Below are 21,845 nucleotides of genomic sequence, written 5' to 3'. Positions count from 1 at the left end.
ACTTAAAGAGGAAGAAGAACCAACTGGGGAGCCAGCAAAAGATTTAAGCAGGGAAATGACCTGAGTTTGTGTCTTGGAAAGATCACTCTGGCAGCTACATGGAGGGTAGAATGGAAGCTGCTCAGGACCAGAGATCCAAGAGAGGCTTTGATAGTCTGGGTGTGACTCATATGTGGGACTGTCCACACTGCCCGCTTCCTAAACCTATGGCCCCCTCACTGCTGTCAGTCAGAAATCGAGCCAAACCACATACATGGTGGCTTCAGAAGCTTTCAATAAAAATTTGTATACTACGGAGAGGGGGCATATCACACCTTGTTTCACTTGAAAACTCAGCTCTAAACATGTCTATTCAGATTCTCTCATATAGCTGTAAGTGGTAGGTGCTTCTCAACTTTCTATCAACCAGCCCTCAACTGACTCTATTCTCTCTCTTCTTGATCTTTTAAACTCTGGGACTCCAAACTCATCACCTCTTTATTTTGTAGAGCAATTCAGCTTCCACTCTGAAATCCCAGGGAATGTGGAAAAACAAAGGGCTCTTCAGTTCCAGCATCTATCCTGTAAGAGGTTATAAATAACATTTTTTAAAAGTCCGTCCTTTTTTTTTTATTATTTTTAACATTTATTTATTTTTGAGACAGAGAGAGAGAGAGCATGAACAGGGGAGGGTCAGAGAAAGAGGGAGACACAGAATCCAAAACAGGCTCCAAGCTCTGAGCTGTCAGCACAGAGCCCGACACGGGGCTCGAACCCACGGACTGAGAGATCATGACCTGAGCGGAAGTCAGACGCTTAACCGACTGAGCCACCCAGGAGCACCAAAAGTCTGTCCTTAAGAGAAAGCTGTCAAGGACCTTATCAAGAGCAATACCTCTGTAATGCAGAGAAGAGAAAGAGTCATGGCTGAGAGTGAATCAGGACTGTAGAGGGGAAAGGAAGCCCATTTCCAAATATAAAGTCTCAAGGAGGTAGACCACAAAGAGCTATCATTAGGTCTTGGTCACGTGGTTAGGATGCATTGTTTGGTTCAGATGTTCAGAGGTGCTCAGACAGGGTCTGGTTAAAAACCCATGTTAACACTAACCTATAAAGAAAAGAAGGGTAGTGAAGAAGTGATCAGAGACTATACAGCAACAAACAAGAAAAGAATTTCAAGCCTGGGTGGCTCAGTCGGTTAAGCGTCCAACCCAAGGTTTCAGCTAATGTCATGATCTCATGGTTTGTGAGATCGAGCCCCAAGTGGAACTCTGTGCTGACAGTGCAGAACCCGTTCGGGATTCTCTCTCCCTCTCTCTCTGACCCTCCCCAGCTCAAGAATGCATGCGCTCTCTCTCTTTCCCTCAAAATAAAGAAAAAAGCTTTAAAAAAATAGAAAAGAAAAGAGTTTCAAGAATGAAAGAGCTGGCAACATAAAACATTACAGAGATGGTCACCTGGGTGGCTCAGTCAGTTAAGCGTCCAACTCTTGGTTTCCACTCAGGGCATGATATCACGGTTGATGAGTTTGAGCCCCATGTGGGGCTCTGTGCTGACAGCTCATATCTTGCTTGGATTTCTCTCTCTTGTGTTCTCTCTCTCTCTCTCAAAATAAATAAACTTAAAAAAAATCACAGAGGCACCTGCGTGGCTCAGTCGGTTAAGCGTCTGACTTCAGCTCAGGTCATCATCTCACAATTCATGGGTTTGAGATCCAAGTCACACTCTGTGCTGACAGCTCAGAGCCTGGAGCCTGCTTCAGATTCTGTGCCTCCCTCTATCTCTGCCCCTACCCCACTCGCACTCTGTCTCTCTCTCTCTCTCAAAAATAAATAAACATAAACAAAACAACAACAACAACAAATCACAAAGAGGTCAAGTACAAGGACAACTGGAGGGAAGTCATTGGACCTAGCAGTTAAAGTGACTTTTCTTTTTAAAAAAAAAAATTTTTTTTTTAATTTTTTTTAATGTTTATTTATTTTTGAGACAGAGAGAGAGACAGAGCATGAACGGGGGAGGAGCAGAGAGAGAGGGAGACACAGAATCAGAAGCAGGCTCCAGGCTCCGAGCCATCAACCCAGAGCCCGACGCGGGGCTCGAACTCATGGACCGCGAGATCGCGAGATCGTGGCCTGAGCCGAAGTCGGACGCTTAACCGACTGAGCCACCCAGGCGCCCCTAAAGTGACTTTTCAAGAGTAGTTTTAGAGAAGTCTTCTGGGAAACACTGTTGGTTACTTATCCAAAAGCCTTTTTCCCACTCTTTTTCCTTACTAATAAGAATTATCTCCCACTACAGACACTCAGAAATGCCAGATGCTTTCTCAATATCCCTTTTCGCAACTCTTTAAACCTAAGGGTAGACAAGTGACCTAGTTCTGGACAAAGAGACTTGGGAGCAAGTCTGGAAGCTTCTGGAAAAGATTTTCCTACTCATTTCAATAGGTATCTTCAATCCTTTTCTTCCCCACCTTGGAAGTTATCATAGAGGCTCATGCTGTACAAGCTGCAACACCCAACTTATGACTATAAGGGAACAAACCCGAGAATGGAACAAATACCCTAAGGATGGCAAATGAGAAAACCTGGATCCTTGATGACACTATTAAGTGGCTAAATTAACCAAACATGAAACTACTAACCTGTGGATTTCTTATTATGTGAGATAAATAAATGCCCTTACTCCTTAAATCACTGTTAGTCAACTATTCATTATTTACAATCATGATATGTGGTGGACATGGAAGCCAGAATTGCATTTATTCAGGAGGGAATGTAAAACCTAAAAGCAAATATTCTGTTCTCCAGTGGTTTCCACATGCCAATTAATGAACTAGCTGCATTAAAATTACATGGGGAGATTTCTTTAAAAATGGAACTTCCCAGAGCGCCTGGGTGTCTCAGTTGGTTAAGTATCTGACTTCAGCTCAGGTCATGATCTCACAGCTCCTGGGTTGGTGCCCCACATCGGGCTCTGTGCTGATAGCTCAGAGCCTGGAGCCTGCTTTGGATTGTGTGTCTTGCTCTCTCTCTGCCCCTTCCCTGCTCGTGTGTGCTCTCGCTCTCTCTCTCTCTCTCTCTCTCTCTCTCTCTCTCTCAAAAATAAACATTAAAAAAAATTTTTTTAATAGAACTTCCAAGGGCACCTGTGTGGCTCAGTGGATTGAGTGTCCAACACTTGATTTCAGCTAAGGTCATGATGCCAGGGTCATGAGATCAAGCCTCGAGATGGGCTCCATGAGTCTGCCTAAGATTCTCTTTCTCTTGGGGCATCTGGGTGGCTTAATCAGTGAAGTGTCTGACTTCCACTCAGGTCAAGAACTTGCCGTTAGTGAGTTCAAGCCCCACATCAGGCTCTGTGCTGACAGCTCAGAGCTTGGATCACGCTTCAGATTCTGTGTCTCCCTCTCTTTCTGTTCCTACTCCACTCGCACTCTGTCTCGCTCTCTCTCAAAAATAAAGAATAAACAAACAAACAAACAAATAAACAGAGGAGAGAAAATAAGAGAGGTTGAAGTCAGTGTTGAGGGAAGCTCAGCATCAGCCCCAGGGCAAGGCAGAGGTGCCCAAGATATTCAGTCCACCTGGGGGACCCCAGAATGAGCAGAGACAAATCCAACTTTGTGTGGCCTCCAAGAAGGATGCTGCTGCTGTTTTCATGCAGGTCTACGGGGTTGTCATCTAGATATGGTAACCGGTGGCCTGAAAAAAAGATGGGCTGCTCCACACAGGAGATAAAAGGGAAATTCTGTCCAAGCAGGTGTCACACTAATTTGGCAAGAGGCTGGGTACTGATTTGCATATGTCAACATCCTCTTCCCCCTCCCCCCCCTCCTCAATCAGGGCTAGTTTCAAGCCGCTCCCTGAGGAGGAGCATCAGAGAAATGCAGCCTTGCAGGAGGGATGAAAAAGAGACTTTCTAAGGAGAGGCCAGGAAGGGAGAGTAGAGATGGCTACAGTATTATAACTCTAATTTCCCTTCCTCTTTGTTCCTGCAGGCCCAGTGGGAGGAAAGGAAAACAAACCAACACTATCAAAGGTCTATTTTCTGTCCAGTCCTATGGTGAAGGCTTTTACCTTAATCTTCTTAACAATGCTACAAGTCCAAGATCAAACCCAAGTAAGGCAAGTAGAGTTTGGGGGAAGAAGTCTCACACGACTAGAGAGAGGCCACATTAGGACCCCAGCACAGGTCAGTCTGAGTCAAATTCTGAGCTGTTTTCCACGTAATGAGCTGAGTGGTACTTTCTGTGAGTGTCAAAGATTAATTGATCCTGTAGCCAGTATAGATGCTAAAGCGTAGGCACTGACTTGCAGGAGAGGGCTCAATTTCCCTAATTCCCAGGGCACCTAGGGACACACAGAGTGATGAGTAAGATTATCATCCACCAATAATAATAACAAAACAACAATGAGAGCCACTACCTCTTGAGATGTTACTAAGTGCCAAGCACTATTTTAAGTGCAGTATATGTATTATCTAATATTTATCTTCACAATAATCCCACAAGGCAGCCAACAATTATCCTTTCATGCACCCGTGGAACATCTAAAATACTGATCACATACTAGACCAGAGAGCTCATCTCATCAAACATAAAAAAAAAAATCAATAGACTACTTTCTCTAATCAAAATAGAAGTTAGCAACAGGAAGATAACAAGGCACCCATGCATTTGGATACACTTCTAAACTCATGGGACAAAAAAATAAATCAAAATGGAGTTATTTAGAAATGAAAGTTAGCAAGTTAGCTGTGGAAGGCAGATAAAGTGATACTTAGAGGGAAATGTGTGGATTTAAATGCTTATATAAGAAAATCAAACGTTGAAACAAAGTATCCAACTTAAGAAGTTAAGAAAGAACAGATTAATCCAAATGAGAGTAGGAGTTAAAATCATAAGACAAAAACAAAAATTAATTAGAAAATAGAGATACTATAGAGGATCTAGAAAACTTTTTGATAAGTTCAATCAAGAAAAAGAAAAGATATAAGTAAAGAATATCAAAAAATGTTTAAAGGAGACATACCTGAAGATAAAGCAGAAAATTTAGTCATGAGGGAATACTGTAAAGAATATTTTAGGTTAATAAATCTCAAATTTTTGGCAAAGTAGATAATTACCCTCAAAATGGAAAGGCAATCCTATAACTGAGATATTCATTATTATTATTCCTTTTCCACAAATGAGGAAACTGAGGAACAAAGAGAAACTTGTTCAGATTCCCATAGCCAATAATACATAGAGTCAGAATTGAAGGCGTAGTCAGTGAACCTCCAATTCATGCTTTCTCCCTCCCTCCTACACTTACTGTGCACCTGCCTGGCACCAGTCCTTGAGCCAGGGATTACAGGACTAAGAGACAAAGTTCTTGACCTCAGGAAGCTCCCAATATAGAAGAGGCTAAGACCAAAACTAAGGTGAGTCAAGTGAAGGGCACAAAAATGAGGGGTATATTTACTTTCACCTGCACAGCTCTCTTTAACTTGGCACCTTAGGGTCGCCTGGGTGGCTCAGTCGGTTGAGCGTCTCTCTTCGACTCAGGTCATGACCTCACGGTTCATGAGTTCGAGCCTCAGATTGGGTTCTGTGCTGATATCTCAGAGCCCGGAGCCTGCTTCAGATTCTGTGTCTCCTTCTCTCTCTGCCCCTACCCTGTGCATTCTCTCTCTTTCTCTCTCTCTCTCAAAAATAAATAAACCTTAAACTTGGCACCCTAGCTTCAGCCGGTTAAGTATCTGACTCTTGATCTCAGTTCAGGTCTTGATCTCAGGGTCCTGAGTTCAAGCGCTACGTGGGGTAGAAAGAAAAACATGGCACCCTAGTCCTGGCCCTGTTAATAAGCATAATCACAAATACAAAGTTACATGCTTTGTAAACTGTTTCTCAACTTAAAACAGGTAAGAATTCTAAACCATGGATGTGAGGAAAGGGCATTCCAGGCAGAGGGACTACTATGAGCAAAGGACAGAGCAAGGAAACAGAATGATCCCTGGTGGGAACTATAAGCAGTCTGGTATTTCTGAGGCATACAAATCAATGCAAGGTGGAGAATGGCAGAAGAGAGGCTAGAGAGATGGCCAAGATCCAGGTCATCAAAGGTACTTTATATAATGCGAAGGAGTTTAGACTTTACCCTAAGGGCTTAAGCAGAGGAGTGTCACAGGCATAGTTGTATTTTAGAATGAGCCCTCCAGCAGGATTTCGGATGGGAGTGGGGGTGAGAACAAGGTTGAAGGCAAAGAGATGAGTTAGGAGGCTGTAACAGCATCCAGGCAAGACATGAAGAAAGCTTGAACTAGGATAATGAGCGGTTGAAGTGAAGAACAGGAAATGGATTTATGAAGTATTTGAGAAGTAAAATTGGCAGGACTTAGCAGCTGATTGAATGTGGAAGAGGAAAGTGTGGAAAGAATCAAGAATGAGGTCCCTTACCACTCACTTTCTATCATGAATAACCGGAGGGCAAGTGGTAACACCAACTTCCATCCATGTCTCAGTTCATTCATACATCTAATAATCTATCCATGTGTTTAGTCATTCATTCATTCATTCATTCATTTTTTTATTATATATCCATATGTCCACCCATCTCTATATCTATCCTTTGATCAAATTCTCGTGTCAAAGTACCTTGAAGAATGCATGTATATATATGATCCAGTAATTCCACTACTGAGTATTTACCCAAAGAAAATGAAAACACTAATTTGAAAAAATATATGCACCCCTCTGCTTATTATAACATGATTTATAATACCCAACATATGAAAGCAACTCAAAGGTCCATCCATAGATGAAGATAAAGAAAATGTAGTATATATATACAATAGCCATAAAAAAAAAAAAAAAAAAAGAATGAGATCTTGCCATTTGCAACAACATGGATAGATTTAGAGGATAGAATGCTGAGTGAAATAAGTCAGTCAGGGAAAGACAAATACCATATGATTTCACTCATATGAGGAATTTAAGAAACAAAACAAATGAACAAGGAAAAAAAGAGATAAACAGGGGCACCTGGGTGGTTGAGTTGACTGAGCGTTTGACTTCAGCTCAGGTTATGATTTTACGGTTCGTGAGTTCGAGGACCATATTAGGGTCACTGCAGTCAGCATAAAACCTGCTTCAGATACTCTGTCCCCATCTCTCTGCCCCTACTCCCCTTCTCCCTCAAAAATAAATAAACATGTAAAAAATATATGGAATCTGGGGCACCTGGGTGGCTCAGTCGGGTAAGCATCCCACTTCGGCTCAGGTCATGATCTCATGGCTTCTGAGTTCGAACCCTGAGTCAGACTCTGTGCTCACAGCTCAGAGCCTGGAGCCTGCTTCAGATTCTGTGTCTCCCTCTCTCTCCTCCCCTCCCCTGCTCACACTCCGTCTGTCTGTCTTTCTCTCTTTCAAAAACAAATAAACATTTAAAACAATGTTTTAAGAAAGAAAATCATTATTTTTAAAAAAAAAAATATATATATATATATATGGAATCTATGAATAGTAAACATTAAGGGCCTCACAGTTAAAAAAAAAGGTGGGGGGGCACTTGGGTGGCTCAGTTGGTTGAGAGTCTGACTTTGGCTCAGGTCATGATCTCACAGTTTGTGAGTTTGAGCCCTGCATCAGGCTCTGTGCTGACACATCAGAGCCTGGAACCTGCTTCAGATTCTGTGTCTCCCTCTCTCTCTGCCCCTTCCCTGCTCAAGCTCTGTCTCTCTTTGTCTCTCAAAAGTGAATAAACGTTAAAAAAAAAAAAAAAAGACAGAGACAAGCAACAACAACAAAAAAATCAGACTCTTAAACACAAAGAACAAACTAATGGGTGCCAGAGGGAAGGTGGGGGGAGGAGGTGGGCGAAACAGCTTAACAGGATTAAGAGTACATTTATCATGATGAACACTGAGCAATGTATAGAATTGTTAAGGGGCGCCATGGTGTCTCAGTTGGTTAAGCATCTGACTCTTGATTTCTGCTCAGGTCAAGACCTCACAGTTGGTGAGTTTGAGCTCCACATCAGGCTCTGCACTGACTGTGCAGAGCCTGCTTGGGATTCTCTCTCTTTCCCTCTATTTCTGCCCCTCCCCTGCTCACACTCTATCTCTCTCTCTCTCTCTCTCAAAATAAATAAACATTAAATTTTTTAAAAAATCGAATTGTTAAATCATTACATTGTACACTCAAAACTAACCTATAACTGTGCATTAATTAAACTTGAATTTTAAAAAGAATGTATGTGGCATAAAAACAGACACATAGACCAATGGAATAGAATAGAAACCCCAGAACTAGACCCACAAACGTATGGCCAACTAATCATTGACAAAGCAGGAAAGAATATCCAATGGAAAAAAGACAGTCTCTTTAACAAATGGTGCTGGGAGAACTGGACAGCAGCATGCAGAAGATTGAAACTAGGCCACTTTCTCACACCATTCACAAAAATAAATTCAAAATGGATAAAGGACCTGAATGTGAGGCAGGAAACCATCAAAACCCTAGAGGAGAAAGCAGGAAAAGACCTCTCTGACCTCAGCCGTAGCAATTTCTTACTTGACACATCCCCAAAGGCAAGGGAATTAAAAGCAAAAATGAACGACTGGGACCTTATGAAGATAAAAAGCTTCTGCACAGCAAAGGAAACAACCAACAAAACTAAAAGGCAACCAACAGAATGGGAAAAGATATTTGCAAATGACATATCGGACAAAGGGCTAGTATCCAAAATCTATAAAGAGCTCACCAAACTCCACACCCAAAAAACAAATAACCCAGTGAAGAAATGGGCAGAAAACATGAATAGACACTTCTCTAAAGAAGACATCCGGATGGCCAACAGGCACATGAAAAGATGCTCAATGTCGCTCCTCATCAGGAAAATACAAATCAAAACCACACTCAGATATCACCTCACGCCAGTCAGAGTGGCCAAAATGAACAAATCAGGAGACTATAGATGCTGGAGAGGATGTGGAGAAACGGGAACCCTCTTGCACTGTTGGTGGGAATGCAAATTGGTGCAGCCGCTCTGGAAAACAGTGTGGAGGTTCCTCAAAAAATTAAAAATAGACCTACCCTATGACCCAGCAATAGCACTGCTAGGAATTTACCCAAGGGATAAGGACTACTGATGCATAGGGGCACTTGTACCCCAATGTTTATAGCAGCACTCTCAACAATAGCCAAATTATGGAAAGAGCCTAAATGTCCATCAACGGATGAACAGATAAAGAAACTGTGGTTTATATACACAATGGAGTACTACGTGGCAATGAGAAAGAATGAAATATGGCCCTTTGTAGCAACATGGATGGAACTGGAGAGTGTGATGCTAAGTGAAATAAGCCATACAGAGAAAGACAGATACCATATGTTTTCACTCTTATGTGGATCCTGAGAAACTTAACAGAAACCCATGGGAGAGGGGAAGGAAAAAAAAAAAGAGGTTAGAGAGGAAGAGAGGAAGAGAGCCAAAGCATAAGAGACTCTTAAAAACTGAGAACAAACTGAGGGTTGATGGGGGGTGGGTGATGGGTATTGAGGAGGGCACCTTTTGGGATGAGCACTGGGTGTTGTATGGAAACCAATTTGACGATAAACTTCATATATTGAAGAAAAAAAAAAAAGAATGTATGTACATAAAAGGAATAATACTTTAGACTTATTCATTTATTCATTCATTCACTAAAGTTTTATTGATATCCTCCTGTGTGCCAGATACTATTCTAGGTAATGGGGATTTAGCAGTGAATAAGCAGAAAAGGTCCTGTTTAAGGACCTAATGTTCTAGTGAGACATACAGATAGAATGCAAAGAAATACAGTAATATAATTTCAGGTAGTGAAACTCCTTTCTAATAAAAGACCCCAGAGCTCCTTGGAGAAATGGCTGATTCTAGGGCTGGGGCAGGAAATCCAGTGAAAAATCCAGTGATGGAAGTATATCAAAGGGACATAGCTAACTGAAAGCATTCCCAGTAACCAAAATTGGAAAAATTTGAGCAACCAAATGAAGTATTATTGATTATAACCTGAAGGGCAAAATAAGTAATTATGAGCTCATACTGATATAAATTAATTGACTAGGGGCGCCTGGGTGGCTCAGTCGGTTGAGCGTCCGACTTTGGCCCAGGTCATGATCTCGCGGTCTCTGGGTTCGAGCCCCGCATCGGGCTCTGTGCTGACAGCTCGGAGCCTGGAGCCTGTTTCAGATTCTGTGTCTCCCTCTCTCTCTGACCCTCCCCTGTTCATGCTCTCTCTCTGTCTCAAAAATAAATAAACATTAAAAAAATTAAAAATAAATTAATTGACTAAATAAATAAATGGAGAAGAGACAAATACCCTTTACATAATTCCAAATAATGTATATAGATACCCCACCTTCAAGGCCGTGGAGCACAACTCCTCATTCCTTAAATGTGGGCTGTACATAGTGACTTCATTCCAAAGAGTACAGAATGAAAGGAGGGCAGGGATGATGGGAGAGTGATTTCATAGTGGAGAAACCTGGCAAACTTAAACTCAACCAGGTAATCAGGGTTAACCTGAACATTAATAAATCATGTCAACTGATACGATGTGGTGAGAATGTCATGTCTATAGCCTTCCTCCCGAAAACACGAAACCCTAATCTAATCATAGGGAAAACTCAGACAAATCCCAATTGAAGGACAGTCTACAAAATACCTGACCACTAATCTTCAAAAGTGTCAAGTGAGCCTGGGTGGCTCAGTTGGTTAAACGTCCATCTTCAGCTCAGGTCAATATCTCACAGCTCATGAGTTTGAACCCTGCATTGGGCTCTGTGCTGACAGCTCAGAGCCTAGAGCCTGCTTCTGATTCTGTGTCTCCCTCTCTCTGCCCCTTCCCCAGCTCACACTCTCTCTCTCTCTCTCTCTCTCTCTCTCTCTCTCTCTCTCAAAAATAAGTAAACATAAAAAAATTTTTTTAAGTGTCAAGGTCATCTAAAACAAGGAAAGTCTTGAGGGGTGGAGGAAAAAAAAAAAACAAGGAAAGTCTGAAAAACTATGTCATAGTCAAAAGGAGCCTAAGAAGACGTGACAACTAAATGAAATGTGGCATCCTGAACAAAAAGAAGACATTAGATGAAAACCTGAATAAAATACAGACTTTAGTTAATAATAGTATATTAGAATTTGGCTCAACAGTTGTGACAAATGTACTATACTAAAAGATGTTGATAATGGCAGGATGGGAGGCATACTGGGTATACAGTATATGGGAATTCTGTACGGGCTTTGCAAATTTTCTACAAATCTAAAATTATTCTAAGGTAAAAATTTTAGTTTTTAAAAAGTGCTTTGAAGAAAAATAAAACAGGGTATAAAATAGCAAGTGATGGAATGATGCCTGTTTTAAAGGGTTTTTTTTTTTAATTTTTATTTTTTTGGTAATCTTTAAACCCAATCTTTAGAACTCACGACCTTGAGATCGAGTCCCATGCTCTTCCGACTCAGCCAGCCAGGCACCCCTGATGCCTATTTTAGATATGATAGTCAAGGAAGGCCTCTCTAAAGTGATATTAGAAAAGCCTGAATGAAGTGAGGGATGAGCAGTGCAGATATTAATGTAAAGAGTTACCATGCAGGCAGACCATTAAACGCAAAGATCTTGAGATTAGGGTATATTTGATATGCTCAAGGAAAGTGAGCTTGCAGCAAAGTTGCAAAGCTACTTGGGGTAAAGGGGTGAGATCATGTAGATCCTTTTAAATTAAATTTTATTTTATTTTCTAGTTGTAGTAAAATACACATAACATAAAATTTTCCAGCTTAGCCATTTTTAAATGTACTGTTCATTATTGTTAAGTACATTCACATTATTGTGCAAACAATCTCCAGAACTCTTTTCATTTTGCAAACCTGAAACTTTATACCTATCATATAGAGACTTTTAAACCACAGTAAGTACATTAGTTTCCCATGACTGCCATAACAAAATTACTGCACCCTGGTGACTTAAAACAACAGAAATGTATTTTCTCACAGTTCAGTAGACCAGATGTTCAACATCAGTTTATATATATTCATAGGTCATTGTTTTTCATTCTTGTGTAGTATTCCATTAAATGAATATACAACTTATTTAGCCATTCTCCTGTTAGTACACATTTGAGTTGTTTCTCAGTTGGGCTATTATAAATAAGGTTGTTATGAACATTCTTGCACATGTCCTTTTTGTGGACATATGTGTTCATTTATCTTGGGTATATACCTGGGAGTAGAATTGTTGGATAATAGGGAAGGTTTATGTTTTGCTTTAGTAGAAATTGAGAGTTTGCATAAGTGCTTTTACCAGTTTATATTTCCAACAGCAGTGAATGGGAGTTACAGTTGTTCCACATCCTCGTCTATACTTGGTATTGTCAGAATTTTAACATTCAGATGAGTATATAATTGTTATTCAAAGTGTTTTAATTTGCACTTTCCTGATGAATAAACAATTACGTTGAGCACCTTTTCATTGGACAACTTTAAGGAGAAAGGAAATATGATTTGACTTAATATTCTTAAAAGATTACTCTGACTTCTGCATTGAAAACAGAATATAAAGTAAGGAGCAAAGGTGGAATTAGGGAGACCAGTTATGAAGTTACTACTGTAACCTCAGGGAAGGAGAATGATGGCTTGGATCAGGACAGTGATGATAAAGTTGGTATGAAGTAGTCAGATGCAGATCATATTTAGAAGACCTAGCTTACAGAGAGCTGATAGACTGAATGTAAAGACTAAGGGAAAGAGAGGAGTCAAGAGGCAGGCCTCTAGGTATCTGAGTTGAGCAAGCAGATAAATGGAGATGCTACCTGGAAAGAACTGGGTTCTAGGATTGTACAGGGAATGGTGGGCAAGGAGAGTCAAAGAATCAAGAATTCTGTTTTGGACATATCAAGTTTGAGATTCCTATTAGACAAACAAGGGGAAATGTCAGGTAAGCATTAGATGACTAAATTGGGAGCTCAGAAGAGAGGTCCAAACTAGAGATATAAACTAAATGTCTTCAGAATAAGGAGTATTTAAAGCTTGATGCTAGAGAAAATCACTTAGAAATGAGAGTGGTAGAAAATAGATCCCTGGGACCTTGAACAGGTAGAGGGCATGAAGACAGGAGAAGGAGCTGCCAGAAAAGCAGGAAGAAATCCATGAAAGTGTTAGTGCCCAGGAAGTCAAGTAGACAGTGTTTCATTTATGTATGTATGCATGTATGTATTTATTTATTTATTTATTTAGTTTTAACATTTATTCATTTTTGAGAGTGAGAGAGACAGAGCATGAGCGGGGGAGGAGCAGAGAGAGAGGGAGACACAGAATCTGCAGCAGGCTCCAGGCTCTGAACTGTCAATACAGAGTCTGACTTGGGGCTCTAACTCACAGATCGCAAGATCATGACCTGAGCTGAATTCGGACACTTAACTGACTGAGACACCCAGGTGCCCCAAGTGGTTAGTGTTTCAAAAACAAGAGTGGGGAGGCATTTGGGTGGTTCAGTTGGTTGGGCTTCCAACTCTTGATTTCAGCTTAGGTCATGATCTCATGGTTCATGGATTCAGTGGGACTCTGTGCTGACAGTGCAAAGCCTGCTTGAGATTCTCTCTCTCCCTCTCTGTCTGCCCCTCCCCTACTAGTTCTCTCTTTCTCTCTCTCTCTCTCTCTCTCTCTCTCTCTCTCTCTCTCTCTCAAAAAATAAATAAAAATAAACTTAAAAAGAAAAACAGGAAGGGTGGGACCAACTAAGTCAAATGCTACTAAGACACAGAATAAATGACTACTGAAAACTGACAAATTGATATAGCAATGGTTCCAAGGGAGAAGGTAAGAAAGGTGAGGAAGAAGGGGTGCCTAGCTGGCTCAGTCAGTAGGGCATGTGACTCTTGACTTTGCAGTTGTAAATTCAAGCCCCAAGTTGGGTGTAGAGATTACTTAAAAATAAATAAAAATAAATCTTGGAAGGAAGGAAGGAAGGAAGGAAGGAAGGAAGGAAGGAAGGAAGGATGGAAGAAGGAAAAGTGAGGAAGATAAGCACCACCTTATCTGTGGTTGCTGTGTTGCTGTGTTGCTGGGGGGTGGGGGGCAGGGACGGGGCAGGGGAAGCCAGAATATAATCGTTAATTGGAATGGGGAAGGGAATGTTTAGAGAGAAAAATGAAAACCTTCAGACTGTCAACATCAAATATTTGTATCTTAGGCCACCAGTCCAAATGGGCAATTACTATCTTCAGACTGGAAAGATCATCGCTAAGCACAAAAATCTCTCCACATCTTCCAGGGAACTACACCTAAATATGCAAAGAGAAGGGCTTGCTGGCTAAGGGACCATCCCAGGATTTTATTCCTTCATTCATCAAGTATATATGGAGCCCCTACTATGTTAGGTGTCAGGTAGTCTAGGCTCTATGGAAACAGCAGAGAATAAAACAGACAAAACTGTCCACCCTCTGGAGCTGATAGTCTCCTGTGTCCTTTCACTTTCCTCTAGCCTTCCACAACCAGAGGCCCTGAAGCTATAGGACACAACTGTGCCCTGGTCTGTGCCATCACCCCCCTGAGCCCTGAAAGGACACGTAAAACTCTCCTTTTCAGAAAAAGTAAAGAGATCAGCCCCCTTGGCAGAGGGTGAATTTTCCCCAGGGCCAAACCCAGGCTGACAGCAGAGGCCCCATATCTGGAGCACCATTAGTTTGGATGTCACTGCAATTATCACGTTGACTGCAGACAAAGCCAAGTCACAATTGAGGACAGGATTTTAAATCACAACTTTCCAGAGTCTCATTAGGTAATTGATGCTGATCACATTGCTTAATGGGGACCCATAAAATGCTTGCTATTTATATTACAAAGGGCAGAGAAAAGGCTCAGGTAACCAGATAATTGACGGATGATATGAGCGACTAGGGTGAAGGGGTGGGAAGAGACAGGGAAACCTGGTAAAGTTTCCCTGCCTGCGGATTTTAGCTTCTTATTGATGGTGACTATTTGGCTGGATTCAGAGAAGACTCTGCCCTGGTCTTCACAAAGCCCAGAGCTGCTCTTCCCAGGAGCCAGGGACTGAGATAAGAATTGTCATTTAATAGGATTTTCTACAGCAGGCTAAATCGTTTGCTAAATGAGCAATTTCAATCATCCCTTCTCCATCCACTAGGAGGGAATTAAGCTCATTTCTCCAGCCTGTATCCCCACCTCCCATACCCTTACTCCCTCACAGCTTAGTAAGAAGGATGGTCTGGTTGAGATACAGAAGGTACAGATTATAGCAAGACACTTTGGGCCCACCTAAATTCACCAGATCATGAGGCTATAAGAGATCTGCAGCCCCATTCCCCACCCTGCATGCCCCAAAGTATCCATTAAGACCCATGCACACCCATCATATGCCAGTCTCTCCAGAAAGGAGATCTCAGGGCAGGCTAATTTCCCTAATACTCACCAAGAAAGGACTATAGCACTTCTTACTGTAGAAAAGTGTGTGTGTGTGGGGGGGGGGGGGGCACGACATTCATTTATTTTCATTACTGAGATTTGGGGCTTTTTTAACAGGAACTTCCATTAAATTCCACAAATCAAGCATATAAAGCATCCTCATATCTTCTAGTTATTTGGAAGAGATCTTAGGGAAAAGAAAGAAATGTTTTGGGGAGGAAGAAGCTGTACCATTTACTAACATATGAACTGAAATTGGGTTAATGGAAGATGCATCTGGTGATGGAGAATTCAGTGTTCCCAAGATTCTGTTTCTTGATTGACCTGGGGCCTCCCCACATCTGGATTCATTTCTGCTTATCCCATATGGATGACCACTGCTCTTCCTTAATTCTCTTCCTCCTCTTCCTCCTCCTCCTCTTCCTCTCCTCTTCTCTCTCTCTCTCTCCCCCCATCTCTCCTCTCCCTCCCTTTCTCTTTCTCTTTCTCTTTCTCTTTCTCTTTCTCTCTCTTTCTCCTCTTGTATGATTTTTCTGTCTCCTTTTGCATTGTAAATGATAGATGGTATCCTCATTAAGAGTGAGGGCTTTCTCTCCAAATTTATTTACAGATTCAACACAATCCCTATCAAAATCCGAGCTGGCTTCTTTATAGAAATTTAAAAGCTAATCCTAAAAACACATAGAAATGCAAGGGACCCAGAATACCCGCAGCAATCTCAAAAAAAAAAAAAAAAAAAAAAGAACAAAGTTGGAAGACTCACACTTTCTGATTTCAAAACTTACACAAATCTATATTAATCAAGACAGTGTGGTACTGGTATAAGGATAGACAAGTAGATAAATGGAATAGACCTGAAATGTCAGAGTAAACCCTCATATTTATAGTCAGTTGATTTTCAAATGATTTTCACATTTAGAGTCACTTGATTTTATGTCAAGACAATTCTATGGTGAAAGAATAGTCTTTTCAACAAATGGTTCTGGGACTACTAGATATCCATATGCACAAGAATGAACTTGGATGCCTTTCTTCATACCATACACAAAAATTAACGCAAAATGGACCATTGACTTACACAGCTAAAACAATAAAACTCCCAGAAGAAATTATGAGCAAGTCTTTCTGACTTTGGGTTAGGGAAAGCCTTCTTCGGTATGGTAACAAAAGCACAAGTGACAAGGGTAAAGGAAAAAGCTAAGCTGGATGTGACTTAATCAAAATTAAAATTTTTTTGTGTGTTTCAAAGGATACCATCAAGAAAGTGGGGGGGAAAACACAAAATGGGAGAGAATATATATCTCAGAATTACATATCTGATAAGGAACTTGAATCTAGAATATATGAAGAACTCCACATCTCAATAACAAAAGACAACCCAATTTTTTAAATGGGCAAAGGATCTAAATAGATATTTCACTAAAGGAGGTAGGCAACAAGCACATAAAAAGATGTTCAACATCATTAGTCATCAGAGAAATGAGATACTACTTCACACCACTACGATGGCTATAATAAAAAAGATTGATAACAACAAATGTTGGATGGATGGAGAAATTGGAACCCTGATGCACCTCTGGTGGGATTGTAATATGCTACAGCTGCTTTGGAAAATAGTCTGGCATTTCCTCAAAAGACTGAACAGAGACTTACCATATGGGCCAGCAATTCCACTCCTAGATATATACCCAAGGGAACCAAAAACAGGTGTTCATACAGAAATTTGTACATGAATGTTCATAGCAACATTATTCATAACAGCCATAAAGTGGAAGCAATCCAAATTTCCATAAATTGATAAATGGATAATGTACCATAGTATTGCATGGTATTTCCATGCATATCCACACAATGGAATACTATGATTTCATTTCACTAGTGTTAATGGAATATTATTTGGCAATGAAAAAAATGAAGTATTGATAAACACTACAACATGGATGAACCTTAACAATTTTATGCTAAGTGAAAGAAGTTAGTCACAAAGACCACATATTGTATGATTCCATTTATATGAAATGTCCAGAGAAAGTAAATCTAAAGAGACAGAAAGTACACTAATGGTTGCCTAGGGCTGAGGATATCGAGAGGAAATGGATAATAACTCCAAATGAGTACAGGGTTTCTTTTTGCAGTGACAAAAATATTCCAGGATTGATTGTGGTGATGGTTGCACAATTCTGTAAATATAACAAAAACCACTGAATTGTGCACTTTCAATGGGTGAATTGTATAGCATGCAAATTACATCTCAATAAAGATGTATATTTATATGTATTTACATATATAAGAAAAACAACAAGAAACTCAAAAATCAACTAAAAATGCTGTATCAAATTGTTACAACTAAGTGATCTCATTGTTGTATTTTTTCAATGTTTATTTATTTTTGAGAGAGAGACAGATAGAGACAGAGGCAGAGAGAGAGGGAGACAGAGGCTCCAAGCAGGCTTTGTGCCGACAGCAGAGAACCTGATGCGGGGCTCAAACCCATGAATTGTGAGATCATGACCTGAGCTGAAGTTGGATGTTTAACTGACTGAGTCACCCAGATGCCTCTCATGGTTGTATTTTTTTTTTTAATAATAAAAAAAAGACTCTCAAAACAAAAAAATCTGAGAGCTTTGCTAGCACATTTTAGTTCTGGCACCTGTTGACTCTGTGACCTTGAACAAGTTACTGAATTTCACTCAGCTCAGCTTTCCCATCTGTAAAGCTTTCTCATCTAGGGCAGATCACTGTGAGGATTACATAAATTAAGATGTAAAGGGATCTGCCATATAATAAGTACTCAGTAAATGGAAAACATAAAGAGTCAGGGAATAGCAGTAACTAGAGAGCGAAGAAAGGAGAAAAAATAGTTTTTGTGGGCCAAGGCCACATCCATACATTTATGTCTAATGTTTGGCTGGGCTCTTGGGACATAAAGAAGTCCCTGACTTTGAGGAGCTGGAAGTCTAAGGAATCAGGCATTCCTGAAGAAAAATAATCCCAACAAAATGAGCCAGGCGCTATGATACAGTTATAGACAATTTGCTCAGGGTCAGAGGCAAAGGCTTTTAAGGGAAATGAGACTTCAAGGGTTGTCCAGACAGCAAAGGGACAAGAGGATCCTTGTCCCTTTCCCCACCATTGGTGACCAAAAGGATGTGAAGTACCCCTTTGTGGGGAAACTGGATAGAGCCAACCCAACACAGACAAAGGCAAAAGTCAAAAGAGCAGTGGCCAGGATGGGCAGTGAAGCTGGCACAGGAGGTTGAGGCTAGGGCCTGCCTCCCTGGCCTTCCAATAGGTGAGCTGAACCTTAGGAGCTCCTCCTCTTTCCCCTTGTTCCTAGCACCTCTCCACCCCTAAGCCTCGAGATCTCCTTTTCCCTCCCAACAGCCCTCTTTTGGGGAACAGCCCAGTGATCTGTGGGCAGAGCATGACACCTCCATCATTCCTCCCTCTAGTGACTCATTCCTAAGACTGGGGGTGGCAGGAAGTGCCAGAGCCCCAGAGCTACAGCCCCATCCGGATTCTGGCAGCTTAGAGACATCCTATCTTTTTCCCCTCCTCCCCACTCCCCCGCCACCTCCCTTCCCAGAGCTAGAAGCTCTGACTCTTGACATTTCTGGGTAAGAAACACCCACCTCCCCCCAAAACTCTTCTTTCCTTTCCATTGCCTCTTCTAGTCCCTCAACTCCAGCCTCTATGGGGCTGCTGGGTTCCCAAGAGAAGCAGGCACAACCCAGACCTAGGGACCCTTTTCTGGTGGAGGTGGTCAGGCAAGGTTTATATCCCCATGGCCAGGCCGTTGAGGAACAGGGCCTATGCTGTAGAAAATCTTCCAAGCAACACTTGGAACCACAACAAAAATCATTTTATGACATGTTAAGTGCTTCACAAGTTTTGTTTCATTTATTCCTCACAACAACTAGATGAGAAGATACTATTATTACTGTCATTTGGCAAATGAAAAAAGTAAGGGAGAAATAATTTAGAAAGTAGCAGAAGGGGGATCGAACCCCAGGACTCAGATATTGGGCTCTGAACCACCAGGCTCCTCTGCCTGTTTTGGGATGGAGGACAGTGTAGGCCTCTTTGAGCAGAGCCTCTGAGTCTTCTAGGGCAGCACATGCATCCCTGAAACTCTCTGTACAGCTGCCCTGAGGTCCAGAGGGGCAGAGGGCCTTGACCCCGGCCTCGCTCCTAGTTCCCCATGGCTCTTGCCCCACTTTTTACTCCTGAGTGGTGAAAATGTGGTGGGCTACTCAGGATTCTCATCCCTCTCAAGAGGTTAACTTCCTATTAAACTCCTAGGACAAACATCAATGAGATTCTTGGGTTCCCAGGGGTTACCTAGAAAGAGGGAAAAAAAGGAGCATTGCTTATAGGTTCAGGCAGCAGAAGGAGGTTACAGATACCCAAGCGTGGGGTCAGTCCAGGCTTGCAGACAGAGCAGACATCTGTCACACCAAAGAGGCATGGAGATGGCCCACATGACAAGAGAATAATAATACCCTTGAATTATGTAGTGCTTTAACATTTCTCAGGCACTTTACAAAATTTGGTCCTCGAGATGACCTCCTAGGACCCAAGGAGGAAAAAAAGCATCTTTTATAAGCTGTCACCACCTATCAAGTTTCCCCCCTAGAGAGGGAGAGGCAGGAGACACACAAGGCAGTGAGTGAGTTAACCAAACCCAAGCTCCACTGGGTAATTGATAGTTTTTATGGTGTCTTTATCCTCAGACTCCTCAGATATCATATTTCCACTGGATTACCACATTTACATAACAGTGCAGGGTGAGAGACCCTGATAAATCTTCTCTGCACGGGGATGAATACAGTGGAAATGTACTTTGTTGACAGCGATTTGTTTTACTACACTACTGCCCTTCAATTTAGGGAGGAAAGAGCAAGGCTATTGCCCTATGAAGGGAGGGTGGAAAGGAGGGAAAGGAGAAAGGGAGGGAGGAAGAGGAGAGATCTGAAAAGACAGATGAATGAGAGGGAAGACACAGGGAGAAAGGGAGAGCTTTAGGCAAGATGGAAGGAAGGAAGGAAGGAGGGAAGGAAGGATAATAGCAATGAGAGCTCACTCTGTACTAGGCACTGTGCTAATCGCTTCCATGGATTAACTCCACTAATCCTCACAGCAACCCAGTGAGAACAGTCTGTTATTATCTCCATTGCACAGATGACAACACCCTAGTTGGGGGCAGTCTCCCGACACCCCATTCTGTTACCCCCATTTCATTTTCTTCATAGTATTTGCCACTATCTCCAATGGGGTTATTAACTCACCTAAGTCCTTATTGCCGTGTTCACAGCTCTATCCCCAGTACCTTGAGCAGTTTCTGACCCAAAGAAGATTCTCTATTTTTTTGTTTAATGTTTATTTATTTATTTTCAGAGAGATAGAGCACAAGCAGGAACAGGGCAGAGAGAGACGGAGACAGAATCCCAAGCAGACTCTGCACTGCCAGCACAGAGCCCAACATAGGGCTCTATCTCACGACCCATGAGACCATGAACTGAGCCGAAATCAAGATTTGGATGCTCAACCAACCAAGCCACCCAGGTGCACTCCAAGTAGATTCTTAATAAGAATACTTGTCATAGGAATGAAGGGATAAGAAGCTCCTGGGGAGTGAGCACCACCCTGCCTCCCACACAGGGTGATGTGATGGCAACAGTGGACTGAGGGCAGGTACTGGAGGTGCTCTCTCTTGCCATACACACGGAGGGAACTGTTATCAGCTGCTGTGTATTTAGTGAAGAAGAAATGCATTTTCTCCTCCATCCTTTCCAGCTGTTTTCTTTTTTTCTTTTTTAAGTTCCCTCAGATGTTCCGCCCCTTTCTGTCCCACAATTAATTCGGCATCCACTAATTGTATCCTCCTCACTTTCTGTCTCTTATTCTTTTCTTTTTTTCTTCCCTCTTGCTTCTCTTTCCCATGCTTCTCTTGAGAAGAGTTCGTCCAAATGAATTGAAATTGGTAATTTCAGAGGTCAACTTCTACTGTTGCATGTCCAGTCTTGTCCCAAAGCCTTCTCCCTGCAAAGGGCATTTTTCTCAATCTATAAAATGGACAGAGTTTTTTTACAGGGTTTTTGAACCAGTGCTGGTGGGCCTGTGAGGGAAGGGTACCAGAACCACAGCACTGACCTTCCTACATCCTTATCCAGAGAAGCCTCACCAAAGCCTTGAGGCCACAGGAAGCTATTACCCAACAGAGAGCTATTTCCTGTCCCAGTGTATGTGCTATTTAATGTTATTTACAGTAAATATGAATCGGGAGATAACAAGCCTCGCTTTCCCTCTCTCTTTAGGATGTTGAAAGTTCCTCAATCCATTGAGTAACAGCGTCTGCTGAGGGCATAAATGGCAAGGCCAATGGATAAGTGTAGGAGGACCATGTCACCACAGGGCTTGCAGTGTATCAAA

General features: G+C 41.7%; 1 protein-coding gene across 1 annotated transcript in view; it reads right to left on the bottom strand.

Annotated features, from left to right (window-relative positions):
- SIL1 (SIL1 nucleotide exchange factor) overlaps positions 1–21,845 on the bottom strand; it is a 287,743-nt gene that overhangs the window by 232,775 nt on the left and 33,123 nt on the right. The window lies entirely within an intron of this gene.

The sequence above is a fragment of the Panthera onca genome, chromosome A1, assembly GCF_046562875.1.
Source record: "Panthera onca isolate mPanOnc1 chromosome A1, mPanOnc1 haplotype 2, whole genome shotgun sequence".
NCBI classification, from domain to species: domain Eukaryota; kingdom Metazoa; phylum Chordata; class Mammalia; order Carnivora; family Felidae; genus Panthera; species Panthera onca.
This window is presented reverse-complemented; position numbering and strand designations above follow the sequence as displayed.